This window comes from Pogoniulus pusillus, chromosome 5 (genome assembly GCF_015220805.1).
Source record: "Pogoniulus pusillus isolate bPogPus1 chromosome 5, bPogPus1.pri, whole genome shotgun sequence".
In the NCBI taxonomy this organism is placed as follows: Eukaryota; Metazoa; Chordata; class Aves; order Piciformes; family Lybiidae; genus Pogoniulus; species Pogoniulus pusillus.
Window position 1 is genome coordinate 47,525,201 of NC_087268.1, and position 10,385 is coordinate 47,535,585.

At 48.8% G+C, this 10,385-nt stretch overlaps 1 long non-coding RNA gene across 1 annotated transcript; it reads right to left on the bottom strand.

Moving 5' to 3' along the window:
* Positions 1-1,294: 1,294 nt before the first annotated feature.
* LOC135175733 (uncharacterized) lies at positions 1,295-6,743 on the bottom strand. Its single transcript, XR_010302464.1, has 3 exons — positions 6,625-6,743; positions 6,369-6,528; positions 1,295-1,430 (listed from the first exon to the last, which is right to left on the bottom strand). It is a non-coding gene; the product is annotated as an uncharacterized LOC135175733 (long non-coding RNA).
* Between the last annotated feature and the right edge of the window lie 3,642 nt (positions 6,744-10,385).

The following is a 10,385-nucleotide window of genomic DNA, read 5'->3' on the forward strand; positions in this document are numbered from 1 at the left end:
AAATGATGGCCAGACTTTTTGTGGGCTGTTTTTCTTCAGACAAGGAATCACAGAATTAAGCAGGTTGAAGAGAGCTCCAAGCTCATCCAGTCCAACCTAGCACCCAGCCCGGGCCAATCAACCAGACCACGGCACTAAGTGCCTCAGCCAGGCTTTGCTTCAACACCTCCAGGGACAGCAACTCCAGTCTCCAGTACTGCTGTGTTTAACCCCCTCCCCCTTCCAGCCTAGTTTAAAGCCCTTTCAACAAGCCCAAGCAGCTCTTGTGCCAGGATCTTTCTCCCCCTCTGAGTCAGTTGTACCCCATCTGTTGCTAGTAGACCCAGGGTTGTATAAAGTTCCCCAAGATCAAAGAATCCAAAATGTTGTTGGTGGCACCAGCCCCTGAGCCACTTGTTAATCAGGGATGATTCCCTGTTCCTCTCTGCATTCCAACCTGTGACTAAGGGCATAGATGAAAAGGTTACCTGTGCCCCCCATCCCCCAACTGCTTTTCCCAGTGCCTTGAAGTCCCTTTTGATCGCTTTTAGACCTCTGGTATCAACCTCATCATTCCCTGCCTGTATAACTAACAAGGGATAGCAATCAGAGGGCAGCTCTACAGCAGGCAGCCTCCTGGTAACATCCCTGCCCCGGGCCCCAGGGAGGCAGCAGAGCTCCCTCTGGGAGGGGTCTGGCGGCATATGGGGCCCTCTGCTCCCTTCAGAAGGGAATCGCCAATGACAACTACCCTCCTCTTTTTCTTTTGGGTGCTCGTTCTGATGCGAGGGGGCAACTGCTTTACTTTAGTCCACCCCCCAGACGGTGATGCTTCTGCCTCCAAACCCACCTCACCCTCTAGTGCTCTCTGTCTGTTGTGCAAGGGCAACTGAGGAGGTGAGGGGGGCCGGAAGGGTTTACCCTTGCCCCTTCTGACAGGCACCTGTGTCCATTCCCCCTTGTTTCTTGGGTCACCCTCCCTCTGCTAAGGGGGGCTGCAGAGCATGGTGCTGCGAGTCCAGCTCCCTTTCACGTTCCCTTTTAGCCCTTAGCCTTTCCACTTTGGCCTTCAGTTCATCACCACATCTTGTAATATTATTACTGTTCTCCTAAAATGCAGTGCCCCCATCAGCACTGGCAGTCTACAGTTTTACTGTCTCTTTCTAACATGCCATTTTCTAGCCAAATACCTCTCTACATAGCTGGGATCTATCCAAATGCCTTGCAAATATTTTTTCATTGCTTTACTTTTAAGTTACAGCTGTAAGGTTTCCAATTGGTTGTTTGGGGTTTTTTCCCAAAGCAGAAGTCCTCCTCCAAAGAAAGAAGTAAAAGCTTTATTAGCAGCTGGGGTGATTTCTCTGCATGTACTTTCACCACCACTTCACAGGACATTTTGAAGCATCCATCTTCACAGCACTGTTCCGTCCTGCTCGAAGGATTATGGCAGCCTGAGTTCAAAGGACAAAAGCAGTGCCAGGGTTATCTGTGGAACTCCAGCCATCTCCAGTGGGGTCCTGTCTTTTCTATTAAACACTAAGCTGTTCCCTAGAGGTCCTCATTAGGTCTTTTTATTTCTGTCTTAAACGAAGTCCTCAAACACAACAATTTCAGCTTCAGGAGCGCAGCACTTTCTGATGCATGGGACAAGCAAACTCTGCAGCAGCCGATTTGTGGCTCCATTCTATTATTTCACGTTCAAGTAGAGGTCAGCTACTTTCCCCCTCCCTATTTCTTCTGCTATTTCACCCTAAAAGTCTAAGTAGATGTGGTTTGTCACCTCCCCCCTTTCCTCACACCACCACCTGCCAATGAAGACATTCTACAGCATAAATAATTAATGCTGTCAACTTAATTCCTAGGCTGCTACCAAGAAGCGTGGCCTCTTCAGTTTCCTTTCTCTTTCCTCAGTCATTGCTGCATCCATAATGAAGGCAACATGAACCTAACCTTAAAGCCACAAATTTAAGCACACAGATGTTTAAACACACACTCACAAGAGTGCCAGCTGAGCAGAACTGTGTATGTCCACTGTTTCTGACACTTGGCTGACACAAGGTCTTGCAAAAAAACTCTGCTAGCAGGAAAAGGAACTTGGCTGCATGCAGCATGAAGAACCCTTCTTCATCTGTGATAAAGAAGCTACTATCTCTGTGATTTCTGCTGTATTGCTGGCAGCTGCACTGTGAAAGTTGTTTCCAACTTTTCTCAAAGACCTCCCAGTCTCAGAAAGACAAGAATTCATTTTCTTGGGCAATTGCAAGGTAGGCTGATAGGAAACAGACTTTTCCCATAAGCTCAGCCAGCCCAACCTAGCACCCAGCCCTGCCCAATCAACCAGACCATGGCACTAAGTGCCTCAGCCAGGCTTGGCTTCAACACCTCCAGGCACAGTGACTCCACCACCTCCCTGGGCAGCCCATTCCAATGCCAATCACTCTCTCTGACAACAACTTCCTCCTAACATCCAGCCTAGACCTGCCCTGGCACAACTTGAGTCTGTGTCCCCTTGTTCCGTTGCTGCTTGCCTGGCAGAAGAGACCAACCCCACCTGGCTACAGCCTCCCTTCAGGTAGCTGCAGACAGCAATGAGCTCTGCCCTGAGCCTCCTCTTCTGCAGGCTGCACACCCCCAGCTCCCTCAGCCTCTCCTCATCGGGTTTGTGCTCCAGGCCCCTCCCCAGCTTTGTCGTCCTTCTCTGGACACCTTCCAGCACCTCAACCTCTCTCTGCAATGGAGGAGCCCAGAACTGGACACAGTACATGTTTGAGATAATTCACAGCCTAAGGCATCTATCTATGGATGATCAACTTCAGCCCTCAGCTAGAATTAATCTCACCTAAACCAGGCATTTAGTCTAAGTTGCTTTCACAGCCTCTGGTTTGTCCCCAGTGGTCAAATACAGGCCCCTTCAAAGGACATGCATTCCCTACTCAAGCAGATGTCCAAGATGAAGGAGATGGACTGTCTCTGGAAATCTGCATTCACTTATTTCTCTGCTAATGCCATTGTAGGTATTGCCTTCACTGTTCTAATGAATTGGTGTCCCAAATAATGTTTAAAATAAGGCAGCTGCAATGTTAAAGTTATTCAAGTCTCCAAACACAGCATTTTGGCTCCTATTTCATTTAGGACCTTGTAAAGTTCTCACCTTTCAATGGAACAAAGCACTTTTTTCACCCTTACCATTCAAACTATTGATTTCAGAATGTGGAAACAAGTGAAATTTACACTTTTGAGAAGGAGCATCAGGAGCTCTACCCCTGAGTTATATCTCCCAGTGACAGTTCAGTGGTGCACACAGATGGTCTTGTCTTTAATTGAAAGATTAATTTCTAGAGAGTGTGGTTTTCCAAGGCAGCACTTTTCAGCCTTTTTACCAAACATTCCAGTGGAGACCCCAAACTCCTTGCAACAAATTTAAGCAAATTACCAAGAGCAGCATTTTCTTGTTTGATTTAGTAAGTCTCTGTGTTTTTTCTTTTTGTGAAATCCTTGCTTAGACTCTTGGAAGAGAAAGACAGGCTAATAGTAAGGACTTTCAAAATTCAGCACAGTAACAACAAGGGCCCTGGCCAGGCTGGATGGGTGGGCAGAGGCCAATGGGATGAGACTGAACAAGGCCAAGTGCAGGGTTCTGCACTTTGGCCACAACAACTCCAAGCAGTGCTACAGGCTGGGCACAGAGTGGCTGAGAGCAGCCAGGCAGAGAGGGACCTGCGGGGGCTGGTAGAGAGGAGCTGAAGATGAGGCAGCAGTGCCCAGGTGGGCAGCAGAGCCAATGGCATCCTGGGCTGGCTCAGGAGCAGTGTGGGCAGCAGGACAAGGGAGGTTCTTGTGCCCCTGTGCTCAGCACTGCTCAGGCCACCCCTTGAGTGCTGTGTCCAGTTCTGGGCTCCTCCATTGCAGAGAGAGGTTGAGGTGCTGGAAGGTGTCCAGAGAAGGGCAGCAAGGCTGGGGAGGGGCCTGGAGCAGAGCCCTGTGAGGAGAGGCTGAGGGAGCTGGGGGTGTGCAGCCTGCAGAAGAGGAGGCTCAGGGCAGAGCTCATTGCTGTCTGCAGCTACCTGCAGGGAGGCTGTAGCCAGGTGGGGTTGGGCTCTGTTGCCAGGCAAGCAGCAACAGAACAAGGGGACACAGTCTCAAGTTGTGCTGGGGGAGGTCTAGGCTGGATGTTGTTAGGAAGTTGTTGTCAGAGAGAGTGATTGGCATTGGAATGGGCTGCCCAGGGAGGTGGTGGAGTCTCTGTGCCTGGAGGTGTTAAAGCAAGTCCTGGACTGGAGCACTTAGTGCCATGGTCTGGTTGATTGGACAGGGCTGGGTGCTAGGTTGGGCTGGCTGAGCTTGGAGCTCTCTTCCAACCTGCCTGATTCGATGAGTCTATGGTTCTATGAAATGATACTTTAATGCCCACTTTAATCCACAGCAATCACCAGCTGCACCTCTGGACTAAAGGTTTGTTGTAAAATCACTAAAAATTGGCAAACCAACCACACAATGCTTAAGAAAAAATACAGGCTCTGGTCGTTGTCCTGGACCACATTAGCACATTAGGAGCTAAATTAGAAGGCTGATAAATACACCAGCACAGCAGCACTAGTGTAAAATGAAATCTTTAGAGCAAGATTGGGAAAAGGAATAAAGGTATTAAAAATAAATGTCTTTTTCTACAATGGTACATGTGAGGAGTCTCCACTGTATTAAAGCATATAAAGATAATGGAGAAGAAAATTGAGTTGTGAGCACTGAGATTTTGCTTATTTTTAATGTAGAATTCGGGCAGGTGTCCAAAGCAATACTTTTTGAGACTGTGGTTTCATGGATAAATGAAGCAGTAAGAAATTGAAACTAATTTAGATTAAAATCTGAAGCATTAGCTCCAAATGGAATTCAGTTGTGGAATAGTTCTGTCAGAAATGAATGGAGACCTACATTTAAAATGACTGCTGGCTAACAGAACAGTGGAATGTCGGTTAGAGGCTGATGTGAAGCCCACATTCACTGAAAAGTATAGCATCATGGAGTCATAGAATCAAGCAGGTTGGAAGAGACCTCCAAGCTCAGCCAGCCCAACCTAGCACCCAGCCCTGGCCAGTCAACCAGACCATGGCACTAAGTGCCTCAGCCAGGCTTGGCTTCAACACTTCCAGGCACAGCAACTCCACCACCTCCCTGGGCAGCCCATTCCAATGCCAATCACTCTCTCTGCCAGGAACTTCCTCCTAACATCCAGCCTAGACCTGCCCTGGCACAACTGCAGACTGTGTCCTCTTGTTCTGTTGCTTCTTGCCGGGCAGAAGAGATCAACCCCACCTGGCTACAGCCTCCCTGCAGGCAGTCGTAGACAGCAATGAGGTCTGCCCTGAGCCTCCTCTGCTGCAGGCTGCACACCCCCAGCTCCCTCAGCATCTCCTCACAGGGAGGAGACAAAGCCAAGTATTTAAGGGGAAGTATTTGAAGTGTTTGGTGCATATAAACCTTCACTTCAACTTGCTACTTATTTAATGATTATTAATTATTTAATTTATTTTTATATCTTCTATATAGTATTTTAATATATTTAATTATTTGAAATAATAATAATAATAAATACTTTCCTTCTTAGTTTTATAAGTAAAAAGAAAAAAATCCTCTGTATAACACCTCTGTACCAATCTGAACCAGATTCTCACGGCGGATGACAGTGAAGTATCTCTGTACCTGTTAGTAATGCTTTTAAACTAGACTTGGGCTTTTTTTTTCTTTAAGCAAGCAAAACTGAAAACACAAAAAAAACCCCATCCCAACACTTGGGTTGCCTTACAGCAGTCCTCCCCCCAGCCACGTGGCTACTTCATTACAGGGTACATCAATAAGGGACGCTGGAAATCAGAAGTGACATTATTTTGGGCGGGCGAATTGCTAATAAAGTAACCACAGCTTTTCATCCTGCGTGAAACAGCTGGACCATGACGAGATCACATTAGCACTAATTAAAATGATATTTTTTGGGTGCAGCTTTTTGCTAATCCAGCTTCATGGGGCTCAAAAGGATCTTTGAAACCCGCTGTAAAAGCCGTTCTGTAACCTTAGCGCCGGTTCTGGCTCGCATCAGGTTACCGTGCGAAATTTCCCTGTAATAAACCACATTTTCTTAAACCTCTCACTCGATAAAATCAATATTAAGGTTTTTACTATTATGGCTGGCTTGTTTGGTTTGTGTTTTTTCCCCCCAATATATGTTCCTCATTTAATTAAAAAAAATTAAAGCTCTAATTTATTTTCCGCTGGCCGAGCAAGAGCAGCACCACATTAGCGGCAGCGCTCTGCCATGCTTCTCTTTCTGCCTCACTTTCCCGGGTCCCTGTTGTTCCCAACGTATCATTTGCAAAACATATTGCTTCAATACTCACAATGAGAGAGGCGGCCCAGCTGTGGGAGGGAGAGGACAGCAGTCTCCAATATTACCATAATAATCTGCCTACGGTCCCATGAGCCCTCTGGAGTATACAATTCTCTGTACTGCAGGCCCCAGCTGGAGAATGTTCTCTTGACATGGATGCCAACCTTTGCCTGCAGGCAGAATAAAAAAAGGCAGAGGAGTAATCATGAAAATAAAAAATCTTGTCAACTGAGCTAGGATGCAGTTCCCATGGTTTTTTTGCTCACGTAGGCAGTCATTGTGCTAGCAAAACGATAGGAGACTTTAAAAGGCTGCAGCTGGTTGTGCTACGCTGGGGAGGGGAAACACCGTGCTGGTTCTGCAGCTCTAACTTCGAAGGGGGAAGCAAAAGTGAGCAGTGATATTCTCTTGCTGTCAATATGCATGACAGCTTTATTTACCTCCCTTCCCAACGGCTGCTCATTACGGGGCTGAAAGCGGCAAGCGAAAGCCTGGCAGCATGGTGCTAATTGCAAAGGGCCAGAGCGTGATCCTCATTGTTTCCTGCCGGGGGTTTGGGCTTGCTCCTAGGCAAACAGGCTTGCTGGCTCGGTGGGACTAACTGGGAAGTCAGCGCCCGTCACTCCGCATGCCATGCAATTGGCTCACTGCTAGGGGAAGTTTGGGTTGGACACTAAGAAACTATTCTTTACTGACAGAATGGTGAAGCTGCCCAAGGAGGAGGTGATGCTTCAGAAGGTATTTTAGTGGTCATGGCAGTTGGGTTGTGCTTGGGCTCGATGATCTTAAAGGCTAATCCTTTCATGCTTAATACTGATTTGATACTGACGGGACATAAAGTCAGACACAGAAATGCATTTAACAAACTGCTACAGTCTGTCGGCTAACAGGAATGTTCAAAACCTAGATACTAAGTCAGGCAATGAAATGGTACTTTTCTCTTTCCAAGAAAACAAAAGAAAAAGAAAAAAACGACTTGAAATCAATAATCACAGCTCACAGGATGCTAGGGGTTGGAAGGGACCCAAGGAGATCATCCAGTCCAACCCCCTGCCAGAGCAGGACAATCCTATCTAACACAGATCACACAGGAACACATCCAGACAGGCCTGGAAAGGCTCCAGAGAAGGAGACTCCACAACCTCTCTGGGCAGCCTGTGCCAGGGCTCTGGGACCCTTAGAGCAAAGAAGTTCCCCCTTGTGTTGAGGCAGAACCTCTTGTGCTGCAACTTACACCCATTGCTCCTTGTCCTATCCCAGGGAGCAGTGAGCAGAGCCTGTCCCCCCCACTCCTGGCAGCCCTCAGATACTTATAAACATTTATCAAATCCCCTCTAAGTCCTCTCCAGACTAAGCAGCCCCAGGTCCCTCAGCCTCTCCTCATCAGCCATGCCCTCCAGCCCCCTCATGATCCTCATAGCTCTCTGCTGGACTCTCTCCAGCAGATCCCTGCCCCTCTTAGACTGAAGAGCCCAAAACTGAACACAGTATTGAAGATGAGGTCTCAGCAGGGCAGAGTAGAGGGGCAGGAGAACCTCCCTTGATCTGCTGGACACACTGCTCCTAATACAGCCCAGGATCCCATTGGCCTTCTTGGCCACAAGGGCACATTGCTGTGCCATGGGTAACTTGTTAGCCACCAGCACCGCCAGCTCCCTCTCCACAGGGCTGCTCTCCAGCACACTGAAACTACTGGGCCAAGTTCAAACAGCCCAGAGAGTTTGTGGATCTAAGAGAAAGGAGTCATTGCCAAAGCATGCTTAGACTCGGGCAATGTCCTCTCACAAAAGTACTGGAACTGAAGAATGTGCCGCTAAAGAAAGAAAGATAGAAAGGAGTTCTCCTAGTCTAAAACATTAACCCTTAGGAGAAGCTTTCAACTAGTACAGATTTTCCTAAGGCACCTGAACTGTCTCTACATCTCCCTGCTTTTCATCAGGTGTAAGAGGACAGCTCAGACAAAATTAATAAACCAACCCCGCTTCCTGCTATGGAATGAGTAGGAAATCTGCTACTGAGGCTGAGCACACAACACTGCCACTGGATTTATCCCTGCTCTCACAAGAATCAAAGTAAGTTGGGGGTGGCATGCTTTTCCTGTGCTCTTACTTGAGGTGCCTCTTACTGCTGGTTAACACAGCTCCATCAGTAAATCAAGCATCCCCTAGAGCACTCCCTGGCACTCTGGTCAGCCTGCACTGCAGAGCCCAGACGAGAGCAATTAAACTCAAACTCTACCACTCTCTGCAGCAGGATGGCCTTTTCCAAGCTGCTTGCCTGGCCAAAACTAGGGGCAGAAAGACTTGCAGTGCTGTACAGCAGTGTAGATGCTGTGTGAACAACTTCTGCTTGTGCTTGAAACAGCTTTATGGAAAATGTTCAGGGTAGTGACATCAGCACAAAGGCATAAAAGAGTTATCATCCTGCAAAGCTCCTGCACATGGCTCGAGAAAGGAGTCTACAAGGGGTGTGCAGAGCTCTGTGAAACATTGATAGACTCACAGAATCAGTCAGGGCTGGAAGGCACCACAAGCATCATCTATTTCCAACCCCCCTGCCATGCCCAGGGACACCCTACCCTAGAGCAGGCTGCACACAGCCTCAGCCAGCCTGGCCTCAACCACCTCCAGCCATGGGGCCTCAACCACCTCCCTGGGCAACCCAGTCCAGCCTCTCACCACTCTCATGCTCAACAACTTCCTCCTCACCTCCAGCCTGACTCTCCCCACCTTCAGCTTTGCTCCATTCCCCCCACTCCTGGCACTCCCTGACAGCCTAAAAAGTCCCTCCACAGCATTTTTTTAGCCCACTTCAGATCCTGGAAGGCCACAAGAAGGTCACCTGGGAGCTTCCTCTTCTGCAAACTGCACAGCCCCAACTCTTTCAGTCTGTGCTCACAGCAGAGCTGCTGCAGCCTCTCAGCATCCTCCTGGCCCTTCTCTGGACACTCTCCAGCATCTCCACATCCCTCTTGTCCCAGGGGCTCCAGAGCTGGATGCAGGACTCCAGGTGGGGTCTCAGCAGAGCACAGCAGAGGAGGAGAATCACCTCCCTGGCCCTGCTGCTGCTGCAGCCCAGGCTCTGGTTGGCTCTCTGGGCTGCAAGTGCACACTGCTGGCTCCTGTTGAGCTTCTCCTCCACCAGCACCCCCAAGTCCCTCTGCTCAGGGCTGCTCTCCAGCCACTCACTGCCCAGCCTGCATTTGTGCTTGGCATTGCCTCCACACAGATGCAGGACACTGCACATGGTCTTGTTGAACCTCCTGAGCTTGGCTTGTGCCCACCTCTGCAGCCTGTGCAGGTCCCTCTGGATGGATCCCTGCCCTCCAGCCTGGCTGCTGCACCACACAGCTTGGTGTGCTCAGCAAACTTGCTGAGGCTGCACTCAATGCCTCTGTACTATTTTTGCTGGTTCAATCACCAAAGAAAAAATCATGTTTTACACAAAATGTCATCATGTCATTTAAAAAACTAAAATTATTTTTCACTAAATGTAACACAGCAGCTTAAAAAAAATTTGGTTGCTTTATGTCTGAAACAGTTTTATGAATCCATCCAAAATGGAACAAAACAGGCCACACCTTTACTACTGTGTCCAGTTACAGCCCCTCAATTCAAGAGAGATGTTAAGGTACTGGGAGGTGTCCAGAGAAGGGCAGCAAAGCTGATGAGGGGCCTGGAGCACAGCCCTGTGAGGAGAGGCTGAGGGAGCTGAAAGGAGGCTGTAGCCAGGTGGGGTTGGGCTCTGCTGCCAGGCAAGCAGCAACAGAAGAAGGGGACACAGTCTTAAGTTGTGGCAGGGCAGGTCTAGACTGGATGTTGTTAGGAAGTTCCTGGCAGAGAGAGTGATTGGCATTGGAATGGGCTGCCCAGGGAGGTGGTGGAGTCTCTGTCCCTGGAGGTGTTGAAGCCAAGCCTGGCTGGGGCACTTAGTGCCATGGTCTGGTTGATTGGCCAGGGCTGGGTGCTAGGTTGGACTGGGTGAGCTTGGAGGTCTCTCCCACCCTGCCTGATTCTCTGATTCTATG